The 14,700-nt window shown below is 47.5% G+C and overlaps 1 long non-coding RNA gene across 1 annotated transcript in view; it reads right to left on the bottom strand.

Moving 5' to 3' along the window:
* Positions 1-8,772: 8,772 nt before the first annotated feature.
* The window catches only part of LOC140429815 (uncharacterized), an 86,808-nt gene continuing 80,880 nt past the window's right edge, over positions 8,773-14,700 (bottom strand). The window contains exon 4 of the long non-coding RNA XR_011949306.1: positions 8,773-8,961. This is a non-coding gene — a long non-coding RNA (uncharacterized lncRNA). The remainder of the gene's footprint in view (positions 8,962-14,700) is intronic.

Here is a 14,700-nt window from a genome sequence, read left to right as displayed (position 1 = left end):
GCTGCTAGAATGAGCGGGAACTCTCCTGTCCCCTGTCTTTATAGTGCTTGTGCTCTCACTGGTGATTGGCTGCGGTGTTATGTATGCTGGTTGGTCCCACTGCATGTCCATCAGTGTGTGCATGTGATTGCACCATAATGTACTGATGTATATTATGACACACCCCTCTCGAGGGCAGCACACGGGACAGGGCAGCACGGCTGTGCATGTGCTGTCGACAAGTTCATTGAAGCCTGCCATAGGCATCGAAGGCCACGGGATGAGGCAAGCAGCTGGTTGCCTCCACCTCATTTGTGCAACCTGCGGACACACCTAGATGTAGCGGTAGAGCTAGGAAGGCAAAGCACATCAAGGATCATTGAGGGCACCGGGGGAGGGGGAGAAGGTGGGGGGGGGTGTATGTAGGGGGTGAGGGGGGGGCTGAGGGGATGGTGGGGAGAATGGGGCTGCAACATCTGGAGAGTGGGGAATTGTATGACACCTGTGACACATTAAAAACCCTTGAGCACAACCAGTATGACGCCTCTGTCGCTTTCGTCCGCAAAGAGGGCTGACCTCCGAACCCCTAGCCCATCTCACCAGATACCTCCCTCCTCCCCGGGCACACTGCGTACATGTGATGGGTGTGAGCGAGCGCTCAGCAGACAGGCAGGGGTCAGACTATGGCACAGATTGAGGAGCACTGGCACTTAGCTCTCTGCGGCTTATCATCAACGCCCCCTGCCCTCGACAGTGACCCGCTGATGGTGCCGACACAGTCCCAGCACCCTGAAGTGATGTGGCACATACCCTAGGAGGGTGGGAGATGGGGTGGGGGGCGGGTAAGGTAGTGATGACAGACCGAGCCACGTTCTATGGGAAGCTGGCGAGTATGAGGGCCTCTCTGGCCCTCCGGGCTTGCCAGACCCTTACCGCTGCCGCCTGTCCTGCAGCCTCTGGCTGCTCCTGTGGGTCTTCCCTGGGATCGTCCTCCAGCCTCGGCTGGACCGGTGCCACCTCATCAATCTCGTGCTCCTCCTGCTCCTCATCGAAGGTGGCCACATGTTCCTCAACCCCAACCTCCAGCACATCGCCCCACTGCTGTGTCAAGTAGTGGAGGACACAGCAGACCAACACAAAGTGGGCATCCCTCCGGGGGCATGCACTGAAGGGCACCCCCAAAGTGGTCGAGGCATCGGAGCTGCATTTTGAGCAGAACGATGCATCGCTCAATGACAGCCCACATAGGCCTCGTTGTAATGGGTCTCCGCTTCGGTCTCGGGCCTCCGTACTGCCGTCATTAGCCACATCCTCAGCAGATACCCCTAATCCCCCAAGAGCTAGCCGCCCATCCTGGGATGAAAGAGAAAATGCTGGAAAATCTCAACAGGTCTGGCAGCATCTGTAGGGAGAGAAAAGAGCTAACGTTTCGAGTCCGATGACTGTCAGCTTTGACAAAGAGTCATCAGACTCGAAACGTTAGCTCTTTTCTCTCCCTACAGACGCTGCCAGACCTGCTGAGATTTTCCAGCATTTTCTCTTTCGTTTCAGATTCCAGCATCCGCAGTAATTTGCTTTTCGCCCATCCTGGGATGGTCCTCGAAGAGACCAGGGATGACCGACTGCCCCAGAATGTAGCTGTGGTGCACACTCCCTGGGAAGCCTGCATACATGTGCATGATCTCCATGAGGTGGTGTTCAGGGAGTGGAACCCCTTCCTGTAGGGCATTCACAGATGGCCCGATGAGTGCAGGGCAACATGCATGCAGCCTATCAGTCCCTGGACCTGTGGCGTCCCGGCGATGGCAGGGAATCCTGCTGTCCGGGCACCTTGTTGGGCTTTGTCCATGTCAGAGTTGATGTAATTTTCCGCCCGGGCAAACATGGCATCCGTGACCTGCTGGATGCACCTGTGGGCTGTGGCCTGCGAGATGCCACACAGGTCCCCTCTTGAGCCCTTGAATAATCCCGAAACGTAAAAGTTATGGGCTGTGGTGACCTTGATGGCCACCAGGAGCGGGTGTCCTCCTCCTCCATGTGATGTCAGGTCCACGAGGTCATGGTACAAGTGCCGCACCGTCTCCTTCTTGAGGCTGAGCCTCCTGTGGCAGGCGCTGTCTATCATCTGTTCAAAGGATCAGTGATGCCTGTGCACCCTGGCCCGTCATGGTCCTCCCCTTCTGGATCCCCCCCCAGGCATGACAGGCCTCCCCCCCAACCCTCCCATGGCGGCCCACCCTGCGGAAGGTCCCACCCCCCGATTTTGTGTATGGGTGCGGGCCGATTGCATTGCAGGCGGTTTGGCACCAGGCGCAGTTCCTGTTTTCGGCCTCTCCTGCTATTCACCGGCCTCGTTTCGCTCGGGTGGGGGCACAACTAGACTGGAGAATCACCCCCATGTATTATTGGGGTAACACCCATTTAACCTGTTTCTACTCCACCAGAATAACACCCCCATCTCTCAAGGACATATCTTACAGTTTCTGGTACAGATTCTGCATAATTAACTCATGGATATCTGCTGTGGCCAACCAATGTTTGGACAGTCTCTAATTAGATGCAAAAACTAAATGAAAAGATGCAAGATTAATGGAAATTAATTTTTAAAAATCCTGTTATTGTTACATATTTAGTGATTCCTCGATAGCGGAACTTTAACAAGAATTTTTGGCAAGTGTGTATATATCCCTCGTATTTTCAGCTTGTGTCTGACGGAAAACCTCAGATGCCAAAGTTAATAGGAGTGATTTGTATTCCTTTTGCTCTGTTAGAGGCAAAAATGTTCTTGGGTTTCTCAAAATACATTTTATAGTGGAACATGACAAGGTAATACAGTGGTTCGACGGCATGGTTTAAGTTTGGGATTTTAGTTTCAGTTTGATCCAGACCAATCCTCTCCAGCTCATGCATCTTGATCGTAAGATCCTTGGATCCCTACAGTGTTGAAATCAACAATGTGAGGGTCTTCTCTACAATTTCCGCCCGCTTTGTGACTCTTTGTGGAAGACTGGCCCTCCCATTTTTAGTGTGAAATTTGCATTTATGATTGGATGCTCTTTTGGTTTGGCCTTCAAGAGGAGATTATTTGCCAGCTAGCTATCAGTTACTACACAGAAAAGCCCAGCTCCCTTATCCCACTGCTGAATATTGATATTCTTTCTGATCCTTATCTGCAGTGTAGGTCGCTCATGAAATCTTTTGTTCTGAAAACAACAACCATTTATGTTTGTATTGTGCTTTTAATGTAATAGAAAATTCCAAAGCACTTTGCAGGAGCATTACAAAGCAAATATTTGACACCAATCCACAGAAAGAGATTTAGGCAGATGCCCAAAAGTTTGGTTAGGTGGTAATTTTAAGGAGTGTCTTAAAAGAGTAAAATGAGGTAGCAAGGTGGAGAGGTTTACAGAGGGAATTGCATAGCTAGGAGCTGAGACTACCGGAGCAACGGTCACCGATGGTGGAACAATTAAAAACAAGGACGTTCAAGGGGACAGAAAAGGACAAGCGCAAATACCTAAAAGGATTGTGGGACTTGAGAAAATGACACAGATAGGGAGGAGTGAAGCCATGGAGGAATTTCAAAACAAGGATGGGAATTTTAAAATCAAAGTGTTGCTCAGGGTGCCAATGCAGGTCAACGAGCAAATGAACAGGGTTTGGTACGGTAAAGGTCATGGGCAGCAGAGGTTTGGATGACCTCAGGTTTATGGTGGGTAGAAAGGGGAGAGCAGCCAGGAGAGCATTGGAACGGTCGAGTAGCGGTAACATAGGGATGGATGCGGGGTTTGGGAGAAGATGGTCTGAGGCAGGGGTGAAGCTGGACAATGTTGCAGAGGTGGAAATAGAGGGTCTTAGCGACATCTCCGATGCGTGCCCAGAATCCCATCCCACATTAAACAATAATAATCTTTATTATTGTCATAAGTAGGCTTCCATTAACACTGCAATGAAGTTACTGTTAAAATCCCCCAGTTGCCACACTCCGGCGCATGTTCGGGTACACTGAGGGAGAATTCAGAATGTCCAAATTACCTGACAGCACGTCTTTCGGGACTTGTGGGAGGAAACCGGAGCACCCGGAGGAAACCCAAGCAGACACGGGGAGAACGTGCAGACTCCGCACAGACAGTGACCCAAGCCGGGAATCGAACCCGGGACCCTGGCGCTGAGATGCAACAGTGCTAATCGCTGTGCTACCGTGCCGCCTGTTAAACCAGAACTAACATCACAGCGGCCAACAACTGACTCGAAACGTTATCCAATTTAATATGAATTGTAAGTAGGGCTAAAATGCTTGCTCCATTCAACATACAAATAGCGATGGGCTTTTACAGTGCTCTCATTTAGATCAGATCCTTCCAATTACTTAATTCAGACTGTTTTTTGTACTTCTGTAGCACTTACATCTGCCATGTTTACCAATCCAACACCAATAGTGTGGCCTGTCTCACTTAAGTAAATATCCGACAAGTGAATATTTCTGCTATATAAATACAGCTTCAAAAAAATCCAAGCCGTTTCTGTCCACCCCATTTGTAGTCATCCTGTTAACGTTCTGTTTGCAGAAGTAAACTTCTGTTAAGTGAATTCTTTTTATTTTTGCCCAGATGACACATTTTGATTTAAACCCTGCCAAAACAAGTTTTACTGTAACTTAAACAAAAATGTCTGACAGTTCTGTGAGACATAACATCATGCCTCTGTGGCACTTAAAGCAAGAAGCATCCGTTTGCAAATGTGACAGTCTCTCAGCAGGACAATGGATAGTAAAGTGCAGTGATTTTTTTGGCACAGTCACATGGGTGAGATTGACAGGTGATTAAAACATTTCTACATCGTTGGATATGTTTTAATGGGGAGTTATTGCATAAAGCCTGTACTGTGTTCTGAATGCATAGTTGGTGTTATGAATTACAGTAATTGTTTGGCTTGGTCTTCCTTTATGTCCTTGCCAGCTGGCAGCAACTGCAGCTGTGACACATGACACTGCAGCTGTGTCCACATGTTTCTGGGCAGTGGTATCAAGTTATATAATGTATGCCTTTGATCAATGTGAAGAGTCGTCAATTGCTTTTTAGAGGGGAAAAAAGTGTTTTCTGTGTAATCTGAATCACAATGTCTTCTGCTATTTAAAAATAATTGTTTGACTCAGCAAAATTAATATCTTCAGCAGCCACAACATTTGAAATGCTGCGGTATCGTCTTAAAAGTGAAAAAAAAATCTTTAAGCTATCTATCATCCTCATGTTGAACTAGAATTGCAAGCACTGCAAGAGAGTTTACAGGCTCAGATTATGTTATTATGCTCAATTTAATCATGATGTACAGTTGGAGGGTGCCAGCAATTATTGTCTCGCTGCATATCTGGAGGCACACTCAAACTATCACTGAGGTCCAACATACTCTCGCTATTACTTCATGGATCCAATCGGAGGGCTGGAATTCTATACCAGGGCCCAGATAGGCTGCATCTCCATTTTATGCTCCAATTGCTATGAGGAGCCTCCACCCACCCCAGAGAGATTGTAGGTGTTTCCCCAATTTGTCTCCCACTTCCTCCACCCACCCCCCCTTCCCCCACCCATCCCACCACCTCCTCCATTCTGGGACTTGCTGCACCCAGCTTTCAGAGGACCTCATCCTCCAAGGCAGGTGGATGTGCTTCTCATGCCGGATCTATTTCTCCATTGAAGATGGAGCTGGGGTGTACCTTGGGTGCTGAGTACTGGCGGGGTCATGTCAAGTAGAGGCTGTGGTGTAGTGTAATGTCGCTGGACTAATAATCTCGCCACGACAGATGGTGAAATTTGAACTCAATAGAAATCTGGAATGAAAAATCTCATGGTGACCGTGAAACGATTGTTGTAAAAATCCATCTGGTTCACTAATGACTTTTAGGGGAGGAAATTTGTCATCCTTACCTGGTCTGGCCTACATGTGATTCTGAAATGGCCACTCAGTACGAGGGCAATTAGGGATGGGTAATAAATACTGACTCAGCCAGTGATGCCCACAACCAATGCGTAATAAATGCAAGTTATTTATTTACAGTTTTTGTAAGTCAGAATCCCGCCCCCCTCTGTATTTTCAAGACCTTGATGATATTACAGGCGTGCTGTGTAACTGAACTTAAAGTGTAAAGAAAATAGCCATATTGCCGTTACAAATTGACTTTGTCTAACCTGAATATATGTTTACACTGGGGATCGGCTTGATGATTTTAATGTAATCAGACTGGGACAATCAATGACATTTGTCACAGACAGTTGACTGAGAGAATCTGGGTGCAACATACTCCCCTATGTTATGGGCCAGGATTTAGAGAATCCCAAAGTGTATCATGGAGTTCACCTGACCCACAACTTTTGATAGATTGTAGTATGGGGAACACACGGCCCACTCTACAGGTGTGGTACAGCAGAAATGGAAAAGTATGTTTTAAAAGCAAAACAATGTTTATTCTATGAACTCAAGTTAACCTTTTTAAACCATACAGTGAACACCTTAGCAACCATTAATTCAAATACAACCCCCAAAGAATACAACACTAAGTAATGCTTACGCTGTCCTTTTAACATCCAGAAGACTTACAAAAGAAACACCTTTTAACAGAAGCACATCAGGTTAAAGTCACTACTGAAAACATTTATAATTCTGAATTCACCAAATGATCAAGAGATAGTCTTTTCATGGCAGAGAGATCAACAGGAGAGCTGTTCTGTCTGGCTTCAGCTCTCACACTGAAAACGAAACTAAAATACACCCTGCAGCAAACAGCCTAAAATGAAAATAAAAAGCTGACAGATAGCCCAGCTTCACCCACTCTCTGACATCACTGCAGTAATAAACACCCATTTCTTAAAGGTACTCTCACTACAGATATTTATATACACACCCATTTATAAACACCCATTTCTAAAAGGTACTCTCAGATGACACCTACACCAAACTTCCCCCAATGTATTAGGGGCAAAACTGCCTTTCTTTCCTGGCTGCCTTTTGTTGGCCGATATAAACAGATTACATTTCATAGCCATCGAAACACAACGCCAAGAAAACGTTCCTTCAATTGTCACGAAGATGAGGTCGCTACAAATGTGGACAAATGGGCTGCGAGTTCTCTGGTATCATCAGCAGATGTCTTTATGGCTGCGTCTGTAAATAATTTGCAGCTTGCTAAGTGAATTATGTAGAAAGAGTAGAGCTCTCCTCTATTTGAATAGTGAGTTAGTTGTTTTCATTTCTTCTTTCCTAAAGAGTGTTAGCAAGTGACTCCCGTTTGTAATAACATTGACATTGTGAAGTTGAAGATCAATTTCAAACTGTTGAGTTTGCAAAACAAAGGCCAAAATTATTGTAAGAATTTACAGGATATCAGCGAGGGAGGATGGTATTATTTGGGACTTTAAATTATTAATCCGGTACTAATAACCAAAAGCATATTGATTGTGCATTCCTGGCAACAATCATACCTCACTATTACTTTGACCATGAGGGAAAGATGGGCGATTATCTTAATCCTGCAAAACATGATTCATAAATAATGCACGGCCTACTGCAAAGTCCACATAGCTGCACAATGATAGCTACAACACTGGTTTCAAATGCATTCATCCTTGCATTTTAAAAGATTGGAATGATGATCATTTCCGTAATAGTCAGCTGTCAGAGATACTGGTAAGGTACTCAAGACATGAAGAGGATAGTCAAGGGATATATTATTACACGGTGATCACTAATGTATTTCCTACATTACCAGTAGTGACTGCACTTCAAAAATCACTTCATTGGCTGTAAAGTGCTTTGGGACGGCATAGGACCGTGAAAGGTGCTATAGAAATGCAGTCTCTGTTTTCAACATCATTGCAATTTGAGTCACCATGGTATGCTCATTTGACTCCCAGACTTCTGTTTTTGCATCTTTTATCATTGTTTTCAGCTATGATTACATTGCTGTCACATGTTAACACGCTCTGTGGTGAAAAAAATACTGGCTCAGTTTTATTTTTAATATGCGTTTTGCTTATTCTATATTTACGGCACCATATTCAGGCAGCTTTGTTTGTCTTGAAAGCAAACATCACACACCTGGAGCAATTTATGCCAATATATTTATTCAAATTGTGCAAAACTAAACTAAGAAATGATAAGTCAAGTGCAACAGTTACCAATGAGCTGCATAAATTCCTGGAACTGGCAGCCAAACTAAGCTGTATTTGTAGACATGAAATTAACATTTCACATTTAAACCAAAGAAAATATAGAATTCTGCAGATGAAAACAATGGCCTTTGTGGCATAATTGACTGGATTCAACTGCAAAGTTCTGAGATCAAATCCACACTTAATTGGTACTGTATATCATGGTGTCAATTTAAAGGTCACAGTTGTGTGCACCAATGCAGTGTTCCGCCTGCTGCGCATTGTAATACTCTGCGCCATGCAGCTATGTTCTGTACCTATCCCACAAAATGTCCACACTGCTCAAAACAAACTGACTCTGTCGCATTCTGTACTGCCTGACCACCTCAAGCTGATATTTTTTATCCTTTCATGAAGGATAATCTCATAATGAAGTTACACTTGGTGAGCAGAGGTACAAGAAGCCTCACTGTAATTAGGTAAGGGCCAGAATCAGATACCAACATTTCCCAATGGCCCAATGTGCAATAAAAGGGCAGAATATTTGCTGTTTGTCAATGTGGTGTTAATATCCATCGTGCTTGCGCGCAGTGGCCCGGGGGGTGGGGGGGTGCATATAATTTTACACTGAAGCACGAATCACATACTGTAGATGAACAAATGTAATTTCCAGTTAGGGCCCAACTCAATAATTGCCTGTTATTCAAGGAAAACACAAATAATTTACATTTGGAGTGTTGGTTTTCCTTCAGCGACAGGTATGTATTCCATCCACTGGTCAGATGCTGAATGGTCTTATTCCATCTGCTACAGTATGCTCTGCAGGAGAGTTTGTCATCTGTCAAAATAGAAAAGGACAGACATGATCAGCTTCATTACAGTGCAATTGCTAGATCGCGGCCAGAAAGCTTAGCTATCAACCTTACTGCTTCTAAAATCACTTGACAGATGAAATATATTGACAGTAGCCTCAACACTTGTCAATTTAGCCACAATCAAGTGCTATATTCTCTAAATCAAATGCTGCATTTCAATTCTGAAGGAATAAGTGCTTTATGATACCAAATATGTCAAATTATCTCTTTGAAACAGTTGTGAAGAAATTGAATAAAAGGAGCATTTGACACATTGACTAGGGAAAGGGTTGAAAGGTTGTCATTCCGTGCTTAAGAGGCTCAGTCCAGCAGTGAACATGTGTTTCCTCCCTTCAGTCAACCTTGCTTGTAAGCCCAAGAAATGCTTGCTTTCTGCCTAGGATGTCAAAAAAGATTTAAGTCAGAGACAATGAATGATTTAAAGGAATGATATACAGTTTTTGTACTGTATGTTACACAGTCCCACAGAGAATAGGTAGTATTGTGATGTACAACTGCTCCTGAATAAATAAATTGCAGAGAATTACAATGAATCTACAGTCCAGAATCAGCAACTAGCCTGTACTGGCATCTGTACTCCACATCAGCTTCTTCCCAATCTCTTTACTGCATCTCAGTCTTTAAACGTATATTTCTCTTTCCTTTTCTCTCATGCACTCATCTAGTTTCCTTTTGAAAATACCGAAGCTATTTACCTCAGACATTTCCTGTGGTAGCAAGTTCCACATCCCAACCACTCTCTGAGTGAAGAGATTTGTCCGAATTTCCCTATTGGATTTATTAGTAACTATTGTTGCGAAACCGGGGGCGAGATTCTCCAACCCCCCCGCCGGGTCGGAGAATCCCCGGGGGGCGGCGTGAATCCCGCCCCGCCGCTCCGACGCCGGCTGCCATATTCTCCAGCGTCAATTTGCGGGCGGGGTTTACTCCGTGCCGGTCGGGGGCCGTTGGCAGCGGCCCCCCTGGCAATTCTCCAGGCCCCGATGGGCCGAGCGGCCGTCATTTCCTGTCCAGTCCCACCGACGTGAAATGCACATGGTCCATCACGGCAGGATCTGGCTTGTCGGCCGTCTAGCGGGGTCCTCGAGGGGGGTGCAGCGGATCCGGCCCCGGGGGGTGGGGACACCGATCTGCGGCGGGCCTGTACCGTGGGGGCACTCTTTCCCTCCGCGCTGGCCTCTGTAGGGCTCCGCCATGGCCGGCGCGGAGAAGAACCCCCCTGCACATGTGCAGGAACATGCCGGCCAGTCTGCGCATGCGCGGAACCATGGCGGCGGTTCTGCGCATGCGCCAACTCGCGGCAGCCCTTCGGCGCCGGTTGGCGCGGAGCCAACCCCTCCGTCGCTGGCCTAGCCCCCGGAAGTGCGGAGGGTTCGTGCCGCTCTTGGCACCGGCGTCAGGCCATCCGGCCAGTTGCGGGAGAATCCCGCCCCAAGAGATATATCAAAAACAATTTTTGAATTTACATTCTGGAAACTCCTCATTTACTTTAAAAAGACAAATGCCACATTCCAGTGCCTTGGTATCACAGACAAAGATGAATGTACATTTGCATTACTTTTTTTTTTTTTTAAATATTTTATTGAAAATTTTTGGTCAACCAACACAGTACATTGTGCAGCCTTTACACAACATTGTAACAATACAGATAATAATGACCTTTTTTAAATTTAAACAAAAACAACAACAAATAAATAAATATTAAATAACAAAAAATAAAAACTAGCCCTAATTGGCAACTGCCTTGTCTCAGGCCACACCCCCCCCCCCCATCCCCCTCCATCCCCCCCCCCCCCCCCCCCAAGTCCTGGGCCGCTGCTGCTGCCTTCTTTGTTCTCCCCTATCTATCTTTCCGCAAGATATTCGACGAACGGTTGCCACCGCCTAGTAAACCCTTGAGCCGACCCCCTTAGGACGAACTTAATCCGCTCTAACTTTATGAACCCCGCCATATCATTTATCCAGGTCTCCACCCCCGGGGGCTTGGCTTCTTTCCACATTAGCAATATTCTGCGCCGGGCTACTAGGGACGCAAAGGCCAAAACATCGGCCTCTTTCGCCTCCTGCACTCCCGGCTCTTGTGCAACCCCAAATATAGCCAACCCCCAGCTTGGTTCGACCCGGACTCCTACTACTTTCGAAAGCACCTTTGTCACCCCCATCCAAAACCCCTGTAGTGCCGGGCATGACCAAAACATATGGGTATGATTCGCTGGGCTTCTCGAGCACCTCGCACACCTATCCTCCACCCCAAAAAATTTACTGAGCCGTGTTCCAGTCATATGTGCCCTGTGTAATACCTTAAACTGAATCAGGCTTAGCCTGGCGCACGAGGACGACGAGTTTACCCTGTTTAGGGCATCTGCCCACATCCCCTCCTCAATCTCCTCCCCTAGCTCTTCTTCCCATTTCCCTTTTAGTTCGTCCATCATAGTCTCCCCTTTGTCTCTCATTTCCCTATATATATCCGACACCTTACCGTCCCCCACCCATTTCTTTGAGATGACTCTGTCCTGCACCTCTTGTGTCGGGAGCTGCGGTATTTCCCTCACCTGCTGCCTCGCAAAAGCCCTCAATTGCATGTACCTGAATGCATTCCCTTGGGGCAACCCATATTTCTCGGTCAGCGCTCCCAGACTCGCAAACTTCCCATCCACAAATAGATCTTTCAATTGCGTTATACCTGCTCTTTGCCACATTCCATATCCCCCATCCATTCCCCCCAGGGCAAACCTATGGTTGTTTCTTATCGGGGACCCCCCCAGTGCTCCGGTCGTTCCCCTATGTCGTCTCCACTGTCCCCAAATCTTCAGTGTAGCTACCACCACCGGACTCGTGGTATAGTTCCTTGGTGAGAACGGCAATGGGGCTGTCACCATAGCCTGCAGGCTGGTCCCCCTACAGGACGCCCTCTCTAATCTCTTCCACGCCGCTCCTTCCTCCTCTCCCATCCACTTACTCACCATTGAAATATTAGCGGCCCAATAATACTCACTTAGGCTCGGTAGTGCCAGCCCCCCCCTATCCCTACTACGCTGTAAGAATCCCTTCCTCACTCTCGGAGTCTTCCCGGCCCAAACAAAACCCATGATACTCTTTTCTATCCTTTTGAAAAAAGCCTTCGTGATCACCACCGGGAGACACTGAAACACAAAAAGGAATCTCGGGAGGACCACCATCTTAACTGCCTGCACCCTCCCTGCCATTGACAATGCTACCATATCCCATCTCTTGAAATCTTCCTCCATCTGTTCCACCAACCGCGTCAAATTTAGCCTGTGCAATGTGCCCCAATTCTTAGCTATCTGGATCCCCAGATAACGAAAGTCTCTTGTTACCTTCCTCAACGGTAGGTCTTCTATTTCTCTACTCTGCTCCCCTGGATGCACCACAAACAGCTCACTCTTTCCCATGTTCAATTTATACCCTGAAAAATCCCCAAACTCCCCAAGTATCCGCATTATTTCTGGCATCCCCTCCGCTGGATCCGCCACATATAGTAGCAGATCATCCGCATATAAAGATACCCGGTGTTCTTCTCCTCCCCTAAGTATTCCCCTCCATCCCTTGGAACCTCTCAGCGCTATCGCCAGGGGCTCAATCGCCAGTGCAAACAGTAACGGGGACAGAAGACATCCCTGCCTTGTCCCTCTATGGAGCCGAAAATATGCCGATCCCCGTCCATTCATGACCACACTCGCCACTGGGGCCCTATACAACAGCTGCACCCATCTAACATACCCCTCTCCGAACCCAAATCTCCTCAACACCTCCCACAGATAATCCCACTCCACTCTATCAAATGCTTTCTCGGCATCCATCGCCACTACTATCTCCGTTTCACCCTCTGGTGGGGCCATCATCATTACCCCTAACAACCTCCGTATGATCGTGTTCAGCTGTCTCCCCTTCACAAACCCAGTTTGGTCCTCATGAACCACCCCCGGGACACATTCCTCTATTCTCATTGCCATTACCTTGGCCAAGACCTTGGCATCTACATTGAGGAGGGAGATTGGTCTGTAGGACCCGCATTGTAGCGGATCCTTTTCCTTCTTTAAAAGAAGCGATATCGTTGCTTCTGACATAGTCGGGGGCAGTTGTCCCCTTTCCTTTGCCTCGTTGAAGGTCCTCGTCAGTAGCGGGGCGAGCAAGTCCAAATATTTTCTGTAAAATTCAACTGGGAATCCGTCCGGTCCCGGGGCCTTTCCCGTCTGCATGTTCCTAATTCCTTTCATCACTTCTTCTACCGTGATCTGTGCTCCCAATCCCATCCTTTCCTGCTCTTCCACCTTGGGAATTTCCAGCCGATCCAAAAACTCCATCATTCTCTCCCTCCCATCCGGGGGTTGAGCTTCATACAATTTTTTATAAAATGCCTTAAACACTTCATTCACTCTCTCCGCTCCCCGCTCCGTCTCTCCATCTTCGTCTCTCACCCCCCCTATTTCCCTCGCTGCTCCCCTTTTCCTCAATTGGTGTGCCAGCAATCTGCTCGCCTTCTCTCCATATTCATACTGTACACCCTGCGCCTTCCTCCATTGTGCCTCTGCAGTGCCTGTGGTCAGCAAGTCAAATTCCACATGCAGCCTTTGCCTTTCCCTATACAGTCCCTCCTCCGGTGCTTCCGCATACTGTCTGTCCACCCTCAAAAGTTCTTGCAACAACCGCTCCCGTTCCTTACTCTCCTGCTTCCCTTTATGTGTCCTTATTGATATCAGCTCCCCCCTAACCACCGCCTTCAACGCCTCCCAGACCACTCCCACCTGAACCTCCCCATTGTCATTGAGTTCCAAGTACTTTTCAATGCATCCCCTCACCCTTAAGCACACCCCCTCATCCGCCATTAGTCCCATATCCATTCTCCAGGGTGGACGCCCTCTTGTTTCCTCCCCTATCTCCAAGTCTACCCAGTGTGGGGCATGATCCGAAATGGCTATAGCCGTATATTCCGTTCCCCTCACCCTCGGGATCAATGTCCTACCCAACACAAAAAAGTCTATGCGTGAATAGACTTTATGGACATAGGAGAAAAACGAGAACTCCTTACTCCTAGGTCTACTGAATCTCCACGGGTCCACCCCTCCCATCTGCTCCATAAAATCCTTAAGCACCTTGGCTGCTGCCGGTCTCCTACCAGTCCTGGACTTCGACCTATCCAGCCTTGGTTCCAACACCGTGTTAAAGTCTCCCCCCATTATCAGCTTTCCGGTCTCTAGGTCTGGGATGCGTCCTAGCATTCGCCTCATAAAATTGGCATCGTCCCAATTCGGGGCATACACGTTTACCAACACCACCATCTCTCCCTGTAATTTGCCACTCACCATCACGTATCTGCCCCCGTTATCCGCCACTATAGTCTTTGCCTCGAACATTACCCGCTTCCCCACTAATATAGCCACCCCCCTGTTTTTCGCATCCAGCCCCGTATGGAACACCTGCCCTACCCATCCTTTGCGCAACCTAACCTGATCTATCAGTTTCAGGTGCGTTTCCTGTAACATGACCACATCTGCTTTAAGTTTCTTAAGGTGTGCGAGTACTCGTGCCCTCTTTATCGGCCCGTTAAGCCCCCTCACGTTCCACGTGATCAGCCGAGTTGGGGGGCTTCCCACCCCCCCCCTTGCCGGTTAGCCATCATCTTTTTCCAGCTTCTCGCCCAGTTCCCACGCGGCTGTATTTCTCCCAGATGGTGCCCCCCC

Source organism: Scyliorhinus torazame, chromosome 1 (assembly GCF_047496885.1).
Source record: "Scyliorhinus torazame isolate Kashiwa2021f chromosome 1, sScyTor2.1, whole genome shotgun sequence".
In the NCBI taxonomy this organism is placed as follows: Eukaryota; Metazoa; Chordata; class Chondrichthyes; order Carcharhiniformes; family Scyliorhinidae; genus Scyliorhinus; species Scyliorhinus torazame.
This window is presented reverse-complemented; position numbering and strand designations above follow the sequence as displayed.